The 14939-nt window shown below is 41.0% G+C and overlaps 1 long non-coding RNA gene across 1 annotated transcript in view; it reads right to left on the bottom strand.

Moving 5' to 3' along the window:
- LOC124433011 overlaps nucleotides 1–14939 on the bottom strand; it is a 22942-nt gene extending 8003 nt beyond the window's left edge. Inside the window, exon 1 of the long non-coding RNA XR_006944413.1 lies at nucleotides 12505–14939. This is a non-coding gene — a long non-coding RNA (uncharacterized LOC124433011). The remainder of the gene's footprint in view (nucleotides 1–12504) is intronic.

Genomic DNA, 14939 nt, shown 5'->3' with positions numbered 1-14939 from the left:
TACGTTTGTGCATACGTACGCGCTTTATTCGAGAAAAGAAAAAAAAAGGAAAAAGATTTTTAACGATTTGCTAAAAATTTGGAGAAAAGAATCACTCGTTTGAGAATTCCTGGCACGGCTACGAGTGTTCTCTTTGCTTCCACTAATCGAATCGAATTGAATTTTCATTCGGCCCTCGTTCGGCAGAGCATTCGATCCTTTGGGATCGACCACCTACGCCAGGAAGCCAATAAAAATTAACGTTTTATTTGAAAAAATCGGCCTGCTCTATTTCCCTTCTTTTTTTCATCGACGAAAACGACAAAGATTTGTTCGTTGTGAAGGAACGTTGAATAATAAAGGATATAGGATTTGTTTTAATAAACGTTTCACATTTCTACGACCTTAGTTTCGATCGAAGAAAAACTAGCTCTAGATTTCATCTTTGTAAAGAAACGATAAGAGGAGAAAGAGATCTCTTTGTCAAGACGCCTGGCTTCGTTAACCTAAAGAATTCTCGGTCTATGACCGAGAAATCGATCGGATGCTAATAAGAATCTTCTTTCGCATAAGCCATATAAAAGTAGCAATTTTTCGATTTCAAGATAAGAAACGAGTAATACTTCCGTAGAGATAAGATGTACATCCTCGACGGATAGGACGTCCTACGACTTCAAATATCTGCCATTTTTATCGGTTTTGACGATCGTGATCGAACATCGATCGCACGTAAATCCAAATACGACGATAGCTTCTCATGAAGTAGATTTATATCGGAGGAACTGAGAAAGGGGGATGGAGGAAGGGAATCTAACGACCGCGATTTCGTATCTCGAAAAGAATATTATCGTCGATCGGGTAATTCGGATGAGGTGCGAGAGTGAGAGAAGAACGGTGAAAGGGAGGATGCGTGTAGAGGAATTTTTGGGCAGCAGTCGGCCTCGTTATGCTGTAAAATCTGAAATCGATTGGAGAACCCGGACCGTGTTGGGGCGTCTGCGCGACGCACACGTCGACGCAGACGCCGAGGTTGCTCGTCAGGTCGATAGCGAGCCCTGCTTAAACTCTACGAACGAACTTTGCCGATGGTCCGTGAGGGAAAGAGAGAAAAAGAAGGTGGATGAGAAGGAGTTGGACCAAGAGAGGGAGAGGGACGGAGTTGGAAGGGATGAGATAGAAAGAGGGTGCGAGGGATGAGAAAGGGGACGGATCGGTTCTCTCTCGGCTTTACCTACGAAAGACGGACATCATTGCGTCGACGAATTAATTACGGCCGATCCTTAGGTCCCCTTTATAACGCCTTCCTCGTCCTCGAAACCAGGTCGCAGAGGAACCTCTCTCTCACACAAGTATCTACCATCCGCTTATGGAGAGAGTCGATTTGCCGGGTAAAAGAGCAAAGGGCAAATTCCCAATCCCTTTTCTCTCGGACAAGCCGATACTCTATCGATAGGTCGTAGGATAAATCTCAAGCGATCGTCTTACGTTCAAAGAATACGTACGATTTTTTTTCCAAAATAATACCCAAAGTTATTTATTTACAATCGATTATATATGAAAAAGAAATATCGAAAAACTCGTAAATCTTCGATCGTAGATCTTTGGGGCTATGCCATCAAGGACAAAGAGAGAATAAAGGAATTTGTCGCTAAAAGAGCCGAGAAATAAATTTCATGGATTAACTTGGACGTTCGACTCGGTCGACTTGTCCGTAAGATTGCGCTCGATGAGCGAACACTATTCTACACGTGGTACGGAAAGATAAAGCGCTCGCGCGCCCGATAAAGGGCATCCTTTTAAAAGCGATTTACGTAAAGCGAGTCCTTATCCTTATCCGCCTATCGATAAATATTGATTCTTCACGGTAGAATGGAAGGGAATAGGACAAACGCGAGCATGGAGAAATTTATTCATATACACACCGACGCGTAACACGAATCCTTTCATTCGTATGTAAATCATTTCCTGGTTCCGCTATCTACTCGGAGAAAAATTGATCTTCGTCCGTCCGTTCATGAGATTAACTCGAAACGACGAAGAGGGGGAGAAACAGAGAGAGAGAGAGAGAGAGAGAGAGAAAGTACTCGAGCGACGCGGCTCAAAGGACAAAGTAGTTCAATTGATAAAAATATCGAGCGTAAAAACGCACGCGATCGTGCTCTCGAGATCGCGCTTTTACAGTTTTTTCCTGTTATCGAGTGGAAAAGGTCGCTTTTTGGTCGATCGTTGATCGAATGCAATCTCGTTAAAGGAAAAGGGTCAATATACATATATATGTATTTATCTATATCTATATATATATACATACATATATACATACATATATATATATATATATATATATATATATATATATATAGAGAGAGAGAGAGAGAGAGAGAGAGGGAGAGTGAAAGGCTCCAAACGAAGAGAGAGAAGGAGAAACGAATGAACGTGGGCGTCGTTCGGGTTGAAGCAATAAAACGCGATTCAGCATCGATATTCCGATGAAAGTGGCACTCGTTAAATTAAAAGGCGTGTCCTGCTGGAAGACAAATTGGTCGCGGAAAAGAGGACAAAGGCCGTTTTCCCTCTCTTTCTCTTTCTTTCTTTGCGGTTTGCCGAGCTCTCGAATCCACCTGTCAGCTGATTACAAGGACGAATCGCGTTTCGCTGAAAATCGTTCGCGTTGCCGATAAAATGATCGCGAGATACTGCACCAAAGAGAGTCAACGAAAAGAAAAGACGCGCATCTTTACGGTGCTCCCTTTTCCGTTCTATTCCTATCTCGAAGACAGAAAATCACGGAAAGAAAGAGAAGCGAAATTTCACTGGAAGGAGTGCATCATGCCGGAACGCACGTATCCTTGGAGAAAAGGTACAAAGATTCTTCGAGGACATACCATCGGACGCTCGATATTCCGATAAAATTGGCATTCGTTTAATAAAAAGGAGCCATGGGTCCGGACATAGATGTCTTCTTTAAAAGAGATGGAATATTATCCATAGAAAAAGTTTCACTGGTTTCTTGTTTCCGGTCTATTCACCAAAGAAATTCACTTGAGTACGAGGAACATGTGATGCGTTGAAATTTTCACGCGCTTACATTCCCGCGCGCGCACGCGAGAGAGAGAGAGAGAGCTTGTGCCTCTTAAAATTAATTTGAAAATCATTAAGAATTTGCAATAATGATTTAGAGTAGAGTCAGTTTTAAAGGCGATGACTACATAGCTCCGGATTTTTACATTCTTCTCAAACCATCTTAGAATTTATTAGACATATTTCTCGAACGTTATCGAAATTCAAAGAGAACCAATAGAGTCGACGAGCATCGTTAAGTGGAGTATAAGAAGAATCGGGATAAGGCTCCGTTCCCTCAAGGAGACCGCCTATGTTCCCTCTTTCTCTCTATCTCCGTCTCTCGTTTATCTAGCGTGCGTTCGAAAGCCGCGAAACCTATGCTCGATAATGCTATAAATCCCAAAGAGCACCGACTCCACTTCGGCCGAGGCTTTGCCTTAAGCTCCACGATAGATCGATTGACGTGACGAACGTTATTAAATAAATTCAACAGGGCCTTGGATGGGTCCTGGATAAAATTATTTTTCAATGCTCGCATCATCCTCGAATATTCGTTTCGTGACTTGTCTCTCTCCTTTATCTTAAGCTCGTATTATACGTGACATATCACATAGGTACCTATATTCGCATTTTTTTTCTTTTTCTTTTTATGGTAAACGATCGCAAAGAAGAAAGGGAAAAATTAATAAGAAGCGTTGAAACGCGCGCTCGAAAGCCACCTTTGAAACGTTTTACAATGCATATTCATAGATACGCGAGCGGAACTCCTACATGTGCATTTACATACGGATTCCATATACGCGTTGCAGATCGAAGAATGCATGTTGCGTCGAATGAATATTACCGACCCTTTTTTACTCCCTTCCTTTTCACACAATTTAGTTTCAGTTTCGGTCGTTCATTCCTTCGAGCACGAATCGTGGAATCAAAGGAAGTGCTCGTGAAAATTAGAAAACTTTTCGAGGTTTATTTTCTACGGCATGAGAATACCCGCCGTATGTCTTGAAAAAGAGAAACGGAAAATTAAAAGTCGTACAAACAACACTGTTACGGACACGTAAGCGTGTTTCTCAGAGTTGTTTTCAAGTATTTCATCGACGAAGCGCGACCTTCACGATACTCTAGAGAAAAAGAGAGAGAAATCTTTTAACGATTACTAAAGCTCGACAGACATCTTTGATTTTTTTTCTTTCTATTCTTTCCTATTTTTTATTATAAAGTTCCACGAACGCGAAAGATATATAGTTAATAAAAAATTCATTCAAAGAAGCGGTGAATTTTATTACAATCGAGCTTCGATGTTTCTCGTGTTTCCTTGTCCAAATTCTCGCATCGTCGCAAACAATAAGCTCGAATAATCGGTATCGAATAAAAATGATTTATTTCAACAAATCCTACTTCTTGAAAATTTACGTCTGACTATATTTAAACTCTTCTACTTGAAGTTCGTTTAATCTAATCAAGAAGTCGCGTCAGCGTTTCATTCATCGAATCTTTATTGTCCAAAGGGACAGAGTGCGAATGAAATGTAAGCGAGAGAGACGAAGGGAATAGAAGAAAGAGCGACAAAGATTCTGTTACGTAAGATACTTTTATTTTCGCAAAGGAGAGAAATGTCTCTCCGACTGATAGCCAGATCGACTTTAGATGCGTTCGCCTTTTATACTTTGACAGTTGCCTTCTTCTTGGAAAATCCGAGAAATTTTAAAGAAATTTGACTCGCAGCTTCTTTGTCGCTTTCTCTCCATGCTTTCTCTCGAATACGTTTCAGGAAATTTAAAGTTTCGCAATAGTCTCTATTGCCCTTTTCTCTTTAGAAAATATTTTTTCGTGGAATTCTCTAGCGAATTTAAATCGTGAAAGTACGCCCATAAAAGAGGCTCCGAGTCGGACGAGAGAACGTCCAAGGATAATCGACGAAGAATGAACGCGTCGAAAATGAGGCGCATTTCTACGTCGACAAGTTTTTCACAAATAAAAGAAACATTATAAATGTCTCTCTAGTTCAAATGCACCTAGGTACAGGATAAAATAATAAAAAGCATTCGATAGATAATAGAGTCACTTTATATGTTAAATTGTTACACGGTTTGATCTATCAACGTAAATTCATTATTAGCACAGGGAAAGTCATTGCGCCTCGCCAAGGAGAAAAAGGAGGTACGAGCAATTTTCTGATAATACAATTTCGTCCGGCCGGCAAACGTAGTCCTCGTCGCCTGTAATTCGAAAGAATGTTTTCTCTTTTTCGTTGCCAAACGTCTTTGCTCTCTCTCTCTCTCTCTCCCCCCCTCTCTGTCTTTCTCCTGGATAATATTCGCAAATTGCTAGTACTGCAATTTCCCCCACCTGGCTACAGGCACTTCCACCGCTTTACGGCCAGCACTTCGGAAAATACATCGCGATTCTCGTTAAAACTTGCCCGACGACCGAACGCGCGATGTTAGCACGATACAATAAGTCATCCTGCCCGATGTAATAACAAGAATTCCGCTTTAAAAATGGCACGTTTTTAATCCTCGATTGCCGCAGTTGTCGTGGCAGCTGGGCTTTTTCAGAGAGACGCACTTTAGGTATTCGTTTTCTTCTTTTCTTTTATTGGCACGCTGGAAATTTTTACGATAGAATATAAAAAAGCTGTCACGGTGAGTAAATAAAAATATTGTCAAAGTATCATTGTTATATTCGGTGACGCTGACGTTTTTAAAGCGCATTCTTTTGACGAGAGAAAAATGTACAAAGAAAATTCATGAAACGACTTCCACAAAGGGAAATTGCAACGAGGGGAGAGAGAGAGGAGGGGGGAGATAGGCAGAGAAAGAGAAAACGTTTTATATAATTATTACTTCAAGTATTTCACTTCGGTAAGAAGCGTCATTTGCAGAAATCCAATGTGATAGTAACTAACGCGTAAAGACTCGCCGATTTTCTTTCGAAATGGTAAAGAAATCGAACGGTAAAGAACGATACAACGCGATATATCGATATACAGCAAAATTATTAAACGCGACGGGATACCCCAGGGAAATTTAAGTTGTTTTCATTCGGGAGAAGCACGTTTGTTCGTTCCATCCGATTGCTCGTCGAGATACGACGAACAAACAAAGCGTGAAAACACGCCATCCTCCTTGCTTACTTTACAGACAGCATGAATAATAGCGGCGTAGAAAATACGGAACAGTACTAGTCGATTTTCCAGGTATGCCGATGGAAATGGAAGTCATCATACTTAAAATCAAGTTTGACGACGGTCGATGTATCGAAGGAAAAATATGAATTTTCCATCTTTGTCTACAAAAGCAGCGTTATAAGAGATAAGAAAGAGAGAGTGCTTTTTACAAGGAAAAAAGGTTGCTTTTCTTCGTGATCGTTAACGTTCCTCATTTTTCGTTTCTCTCTTCCTCCTTTTCTAATATATACTTGGAAAATTTGGTCGGCTTGTTTACGACCAAACGCAACGAAGGGCGATAAACTCGATCTAACTCGAGCCGTACAACTACGACTGGCACGTTTTCCCTGAAAGGAAGACAAGTACAAAGAGAAATACAAGAAGAGAAAGTAAGAAAGATAGTGAGAGAGGGAGAGAAAGGAGGAGCACTAGGAAAGCGAGCGTAGAGTACTGCCACGGGGGCTGCGTTGCGTTCGTTCAAGGAGCTAACTTTCTCGTTTGCAAGCTCCACGGTTGATTCACCACTTCGATCTCCCTGACAACATCGAGAATTTTACAGGAAAGGTCAATAAATAGTTTGCTTCTAGAAAGACATTTGATCGACGATCAAAGGATATAGGACGATTGATCGTTTAAGGTTTGACAATTTTTCAGAAAGCACTTTATTATTTACTTACTTCGATATAAATGTTCAATGAATCGATGGGACAGAATGTTGTAATTTATTTCGATAGATTTTCAAATGTCGATTAAATGCGTGGGTAAATGCAACTGGTAGGTAACTACCGCACTCTCAAAGAGATCTTTCGAAGAAGAAGATAAAAAAGCTACCCTCGAATCGAGGGAAGAAACAAATTATATTTGCAGGACACTTTACACGTGTTTCTTACTTTCGACGTGTTCTTCGATCTTACCTCTCTCATATCCCTGATACGACGTACGTGATAGAAATGATCATTCGAAAGGAATATTCGATACGTGTCTGACATAATAAACGCAAACAGCATTTTACGCGTTTCTATTTGGTAAATGGAATTGGATATCGACAAACATAAATTCTTCCTTGTTTCTATAAAAGTTGGGAAATGAGGAAAGACGATGGCCATCATTAGGCTTAACGTCCATCGAGTTGATAAAATTCAAAATGCGTCTTGGTAGACAATAATGTTAATAACGTTTAATCGATTAGGTTTCTCAATGCGGTACGAGAACGCTTGATCTATGACAACGTCCGAGATGATGAATTTTACGGCGTCCCTTACTCTTCGAGGAAAATTTTTTCTCCTTCTTTCGTATTTCTCCTATCTCGGAGAAAAGATTTGAAGTTTTCTTTCTTGAAAAAGCACCTAACCTATTCCACTGCTTTCTTTGTATTTGGAAATAAATCCACGGGGAAGAATCTTGATAAGGAAAACGGAAGAGACACGTTTAATACGTACGTACGTAGGTACATAGATACAGTGGGAATACGAGAAGCTATATAGCAAAATGAAATGAGATTCGGGAAGATTTCGCGTTTCATATGTTCGCATTCTCGAGGGAACGCATTCTATAAAGAGTGTAGTAACAGTTCGACGAAAGTGAATCATTTCAATGAACTGCATTCGATTCACCCTAAGAGAATTTATATTTTGCTCGATTTCAAAGCGAACGTACGAAAATCTCCCCGGTAGATTTTCCTTTGCGAAAATATATAGAGTTTCTTTTACGAAACGAAACATAACGTGGGAGCTTTTCTCTATTATACGTGTATATATATATATATATATATATATATATACATACACACGTAGTATTTGATGAGAGGTGAGAACATCCGAAACGAATTTGCTCGAACGAAAATCGAACTTTCAAAATTTGTGATCCGCTTTGTAAGCGGAGAACGGATTTTTGCAAAATTAATTTCAACTAGAATTAATCTCTATCGCATTAGATCGCATTCACAATTTATCCAGAGTCCTTTAATACTAAAACTCGCTAATAATTTCAGCTTAGCCGTTTCTCCTGCATTTAAATGAATTTTGATTACAACTTCTCTGTACGAACGCGATCCGGGTGATGGAAGCATTAATATTAATAACGCATGAGATGTAATCTGCTTTTCTAAATTTACTTATGAAACTTGTATTCTTCGAATCAGTTAGCATCGATCTAACTTGAAATCATATTTCAAAAAAGATTATAAGTTTACGGATAGAGCTACCTGTTGAATAGAAACGGTCATAATTGAGAAGAAAAATCTTTTCAACGTTTCGAGATACGAAGGGAATATTTGCAAAGGTGATCTTTCTTACGACGGGCCATATAAGAAACGTACGACTCGTAGATGTGTACAACGAGATCAAAAAAGTGAACGTGGATACACTGTTTTTCATTGTTTCTTTTATTAGCTTTTTATTGAACGACGAAATTGATTAATTAAAATCCAATCTGTAGTCGTGCTGCAAAGGCGAAGAATTCTTTCGTCGCGGTCAAATTCGAAGAATTTCTGCGAGGTTACGAATCGGGAGGAGAGAGACAGGAGGATAGAAAGAGCACTCAAGAGAGAGAGAGAGAGAAAACTACGTGCCGGAACGTGGTTCTTCTTTACTGGTGCAGCGCGACACGAGGAACGATAAACGTGTCCGAGGTAGGAGAAATATCGTTTTGGAAGCAGAGAGAGGGACGTTCAACGTCCAAGCACCGTTACTGCACATCTGGCGCTGTCTCCATGAATATAAGCTCGTACCACTGGCACCGGTAGCACTAGAACTAGCTCCATCTCCAGCATCTCGTTCTTCCTCCGTACTCTCTTCATCTTCGTATACCTCTTACACACATACACATACACATCTTTCTTTCCATCTCCTTCTCTTCCTCCTCTGAGTAGCCACTCTCGAGAAAGTTTCGCCACTATGCTCGGTGTCAGTGGGAGGTACGAAGAGAAGGAGAGATGGAAAGTAAGAGAAAAGGAGAGAATACGGAGCTTGACGAGCCCCAGCTACCGTAGTCCCTTTCGAAGAAGGCAACCGCGTCGTATGGTCTATTCAGTCAGAACGTTCCATGTCGTTTCTGTTGCCTCTAGAAGAGAGAGAGAGAGAGAGAGAGTTCAAGGAGGCGGAGGGTAATCGTTTGCGAACTCCCTTCCTGCCAACTTCTTTCGTGGCAGAGCAAATGGAAGAAAACTAAAGGAAGAGCTCTCGGATAACAGACGCTGCATTTCGGAATCAATTTATTCGCTCTCTCATGGGACACTGGCCGATATTCGACGATACTTCTCTTCGATCTACGTTCCTTTAACGTTCCATTACCTTATTCTTCTTTGTCTTATTTCTTTCTTATTCGTGACGAGCTAGTGCTCGAGATAAAAGAGAAAAGAGTTATCGGTAGAAAAGAAAAAGAAGAAAAAGAAAGAAAAAAAGACGTAAATATATTTTTACTCTGGAAGGAACGTACCTCGATAATTACCGTCATACGTCGACTATGTGGATACGGCCTGAACTCGAGATTCGTTCGATCCCGGTATATAAATGCGGTTTGATCAGATTTTCATAAGGTCTGGAGCTTCGTCGGGGCGATAAACTTCTAAAAGATGTCAATAACCGTGGCAAATTCATTTTTGCCACGGATATTTATAACCGGAAAGTGGATATATAATTTAGTTGACATTCTTATGTCATTCTTATCAGTCGTCATTTATTAATTTCTTCTCTATTTTGTTATTCTTTTAATCAAATTAATCTTCATTTGATATTCCTTAATATTATCTCTTAACCGACTCGTCTCAGCTGGTAGTCGTCATTCGACATCGACGAGTCTTGTTTTCTACGTCATTGGCAGCATCGTCGACTCCGAGTCCTATTCTGGGATATACTAGACTAACGTGGGGTAGCTAGGCTGCCAGCCAGGCCGACAGCATCGTCTCTCCTTTTATCGTGAATGAGTAGAAGGTTGACAGAGACCGGTCTGAAGCCACAAACTAATTACGACCCGGGGCGCCGTCGAGAGTAGAGGCGCCGATGGCGCACGCTAGGGTTGCACACCACTGACGGTGGGTCAGAGGAAGAGTCGGGGAGAAAGGAAAGGGTCGACGGAGAATACCACTGTCGTTAGCACCGAACCGGGGGAATGGACTCTGCACTGTTCTATGTACATATACTCTACCGTCGATACTTCTACGAGTTACTCTTACTGACTCTTCGTTTCTACATGGTCTGTTATACGATCGGTTAGACGTCGATCGCTTCAAATGTTCACCTTTCGACGAATTTTATAAATTATTTTTCTTTTTTTTCGATCAGCTTATAGCGAGATCAATTAACCGCTTTAAACGGAACTTTTTCGTTGAAAAACGCACACGAAGAATCCCTTCGAAATATTCTCGTTAATATCATTCGAATAATTAATGATTAACCGTTTCCTCTGTAATATTATTTAAAATTCCATTCGTTTCCGTCGATTTACATTATAACTCAGTTGCGTGACATTCAACGTCTACTAACCGACATTATTATTTGATCGTTTCACTCGGAGCAATGCAGCCTCCATTGCCAGCGAGGTGTTCTCTACTGCAGCGTTCTAATATTCGACCGCTAAACTAAAATGTGCTTAGAGCGTGTCGAGAGTCAAGTGGCTAGTCCCTGAAAGCCAGCTAGTCGACGCAACGCAGAAAGCGTTCTCGTGCTTTGTGTCTTCACGTATTAAACGCGGGCAAACTATTTGCGTAGCTCGGAATAACGCGATAACGCATTGTTATCAAGTTTTCCCTGTCTCTCTCTCTCTCTCTCTCTCGCACGTTCTCTACCTAAGTACCTACCGATCTTCGAAATCATAAATTTTACCGAATAATTTATGGAAGAGAAAAATGATTTCATCATTTTCAGATATTTTCAAAGCCTTATGCCGCGTGAATTATACTTTTCCGTTTTTATTGAAAAGCATCGTTGAGTCGCTCGAGTACGTCCAGCGTATGCTCGAGTGTACGCTCGAAAGACGAGAATAGCGCGAGACGATGCACCGTAATTCGCGGCAAAATGCCTTCATCGTACCGATGCTATCTGAGTTCGAGTTGGTGTGCGCCGACGCAATTAAATCCTCGAGCTCCTAATTCGAGCCTCCTCCTCGTTTTCCTCGTTATCGTCGTTGGCGTTGGCGGTGGCAGCAAGAGAATGTGGATGAGAAAGAGAAGGGAATAGGAGCGGATGAAGGGAAGGATAGGGTGGTCGGCTTAATTGAACTGTATAGATCTAATGACGTAATTGCTAAGACGATTTAGAATATGTAAACGAGAGTATATGCTTTGATATGCTGCCAAACGACTAGTCAAAGAGACAGAGAGAGAGAGAGAGAGAGAGAGAAATTACGAAAAATATTGAAAGAAGAAAAAAAGGACAAACTTATTTCAAGATAAATAACAAGAAGGTTAATTGGTTTGTTCGACGATATAAGAGATTCGGCATTTCTTGGCGCGAAGCTCACATAAGAAACGATCAATTATGTAGATTTAAAACACCCAAAGCTTTCTCAGTCTCTCGGAAACTCTCTTGGTCGTTCTATTCGATAATCTGTTTTAAGAAGGTAACGTCTTTGACATAATTCTATGATCAGCGACATGTGCGACACAATTCATTCGCAGAAAATGTCCTGCTATTCTCATAGAGGGTCCGTAAAAGCGTTTAATCGATCCCGACGTATAGAGAATGCTTTCTCGAGTATTGAGAACACAAGAAAACGCGTTTAACGTGTGCGACGTTATCGAGAAGGCGATATCTCTTTGGAGAAAACGATGAAAGCATTTATTTCCGAAGAGAAATGTGTATCGTTCGATCAAAGCGGACTTTTTCTTATGAATCCGGCCAGCTTACTTATCGACCGCGTAAGATACGCTACGATTTCACTTGAAAAATATTCAAATGAGTTTTCTACAAAAGGAAATCTCATTCGAAAGATATGTTACAACGCTATCTTTGCGATTATGCGAGAGAATTACAACTTTCTCTCCGTGTATCCCCTTTCTTCGAATCTAATATTTTCCTGAATTTAATATTGAAAAAGAAAAAATTAAAAATATGCGATCATCATTAGCGAAATCATTGGGGAATGAAAGAAACGTTGCGTAATGTTCGCAATCTTGGCCTTAAGCTCAGAAACGTAAAGACGTCGGTATATCCTTGTACATTTATACGAAGGGCGAGAGAACAGTGGAAAGAGAAAAATGGCTTTTCGAGGGATTAAGAGGTCGGCGGTCGAGGGTAAATGCAGACCGGGTCGAACATCGCCGAAGGATTATCGCAACACTTTTGCAATAAGTACGTTACCTTGTTCCTGTCCACGAACGGACCATGATTCCAGCCCGATGATGAACCCTTCGATCGACTCACTCTCTCTCTCTCCCCTTTCTTTCCTCTGTGTTCCAACTTTTTCGCACGATGTATCACTCCGGCACCGAAACGACTTTCGAGGGCTTACAACGTTCGACGATTCCTCGAACGTTCCTCGAAATCTCTCGATCACTTTGGAATTTATGTTTCGAGGGTAGAAAGATCACAAGGGTGAAAGAGTTTGGAAAGCCCTTAAGATGATTCCTATACGAAGGAGGCTTTTTAACGACTATAGACTGTAAGAAAAAATATATAGCAAATAGGGAGGTGATAGAAGAACGTCAACGCAAACTCGCAATCATCTTTGCCGTACCTTTGACGCACTGCGCCGTGAGCACAACCCTCGCGAGGGCTGCTCTCTCCTTTCCTTTACGAAAATAATTTCGACCTTTGACCTATTGTTATCCTACGGATTGATACGTTGTTTTTTTTACAAGGCGTCTTCCATCGTCTAACTTCGCATGGCCATCTTTGAAAAACATGCGCGGAAAAAGTGGCAATAAATGTGATCAATTTTTAAAGGGGGTTGTCGTTGAAATGCGAATCCGCTGAAAAATTCTGTAAAAAAGATGTTCGCGAAGGTTTCCATGGAAACGAGTATATCGAACGTTCTTTTTGCGATTTTATCGAATGAAAATAATTCGGGAAACAGATAGGAGATGATTTCTTCACTAGAGTAAAGAAATCGGTCACGATGAAACGATTTGAAAGATTCACATAGTTTGAAATCGAAACGGTTAACGTTTCGTATGAAAAATACGATCATTATCCAGGGAGAATGTGATCTGGAAAAGAAGCAGAAATGGGAAGTATCGAACAATTTGACCGTTTCTTCGCGTTAAGTCGGCGCTCATTACCGATGTAAGTCGTGTCTCGTGAAAGCGCGCCTTCGCGAACGTAGGCGGCCTGTAACTTTTGACAATCCAGATAGAGGAAGCCGTTATTTCGCTACTTACGAGCCATTACCGCGTACTCCTTCATTCCAACCCGTAGCCTACCTAACTACTTACCCACCTTCCTTCCTACCTACCTACCTATCTACCTTCCCGATTATTATTTGCATAATTCGGAGTGTTGGCCCGATACGGACGGAGAATAATTTGCTCGTTCACGCGAGCAAAGTGAAACGTGTCCTTTTTATTAAGAACGAGAGTAGAACTGGCATCTTCGATCGCTCAATGGTCAATACATCGCAACGATCGATACTTTCCAACTTTTTACGGTTATGAAGAAGAAATGGTAGGAGATGCGAAGAACCCTAGCGCACGGAATATACGTGGAATCACGTGTGATATCACGTCGATACCCATTCTCCGCAAAGACATCGTTACCTTTGGCTTCCGTGTCGGGAATACGTCGACCTCGTTTCCGTGACGGGAATTCAGGTCCGTCTCTCAGGAGCTAGGACCATCCTCTCTCTCTCTCTCTCTCTCTCTCTCTCTCTCTCTCTCTCTCTCTCTCTCTACTTCTTTCTTTACTCTTTTTAGTCCTTTGTCGACGATGAAAATATCCAAAGCAGATTGGCAGGACTAACAATTTCACGCACGTGACGTGTCGGAACACGGAATGACGGAGGAGACGAAGGAACGTTTATAATTCGGAAAGTTCATAATCGAAGGAGAGAAAGGTGACGGACGAAAGGTGATGGAAGCGGGTGAGGATTCGAGAGACTTGAAAAGACGAAAAGTCTTTTCGAACGAATAATTAGTCCAAAGCGAGAAATAACGTAGAGCTATGGGATTACGTCACCGGTTGTTGGCCTAATTTCTCCAAAGGATCGATGAGTGGGCAGCGAGAGAGAGAGATTTTCCGAGGGGCTACTCGGAAGGTCACCGTCGTCTTTGGTAGAATCTACGAAGCTTAATGACGAGAGAAGGAAGTTACGATTTTACAATCGTTCCTCGGAAACTTTTACCTCGCTAGGAAAGGTAAGAAGAAAGGATAAAGAGAAAGAGAGCTCGTGGAAATGTCGTTTGGAACGTAGGTTTATGAAATTGTACTTTTACCTCGATCCTTCGAGATTTCGCTCGATTTCGAGACTCTCCGTTATACTTTTCTAGTCTTTGTCGTAGTACCATAGGACTTGAATTTCCTTTCGTTTCGGAAAGAATTCCACTTAAATGACCGAGAATATATTGTACAACGCGACGAAGAAGTTATTTTATTGTGGTTAAGGAAACGTTAAGGAAGTAACAAAAGGATTCGTTTCGATCGTTGTTACGTCGCACTGCCTTTGATCGATTCATTCGATTATATCGGGGGATAAAAAAGGAATAATGAAATGTGTCCTAAATAAAAAAGTTTTAATAGTAGTTTAGCGGATAATGATCGTAAAGTTTACAGCCGATCGATAAAAAGCGATTAATAAAATA

This window comes from Vespa crabro, chromosome 2 (assembly GCF_910589235.1).
Source record: "Vespa crabro chromosome 2, iyVesCrab1.2, whole genome shotgun sequence".
NCBI lineage: Eukaryota > Metazoa > Arthropoda > Insecta > Hymenoptera > Vespidae > Vespa > Vespa crabro.
This window is presented reverse-complemented; position numbering and strand designations above follow the sequence as displayed.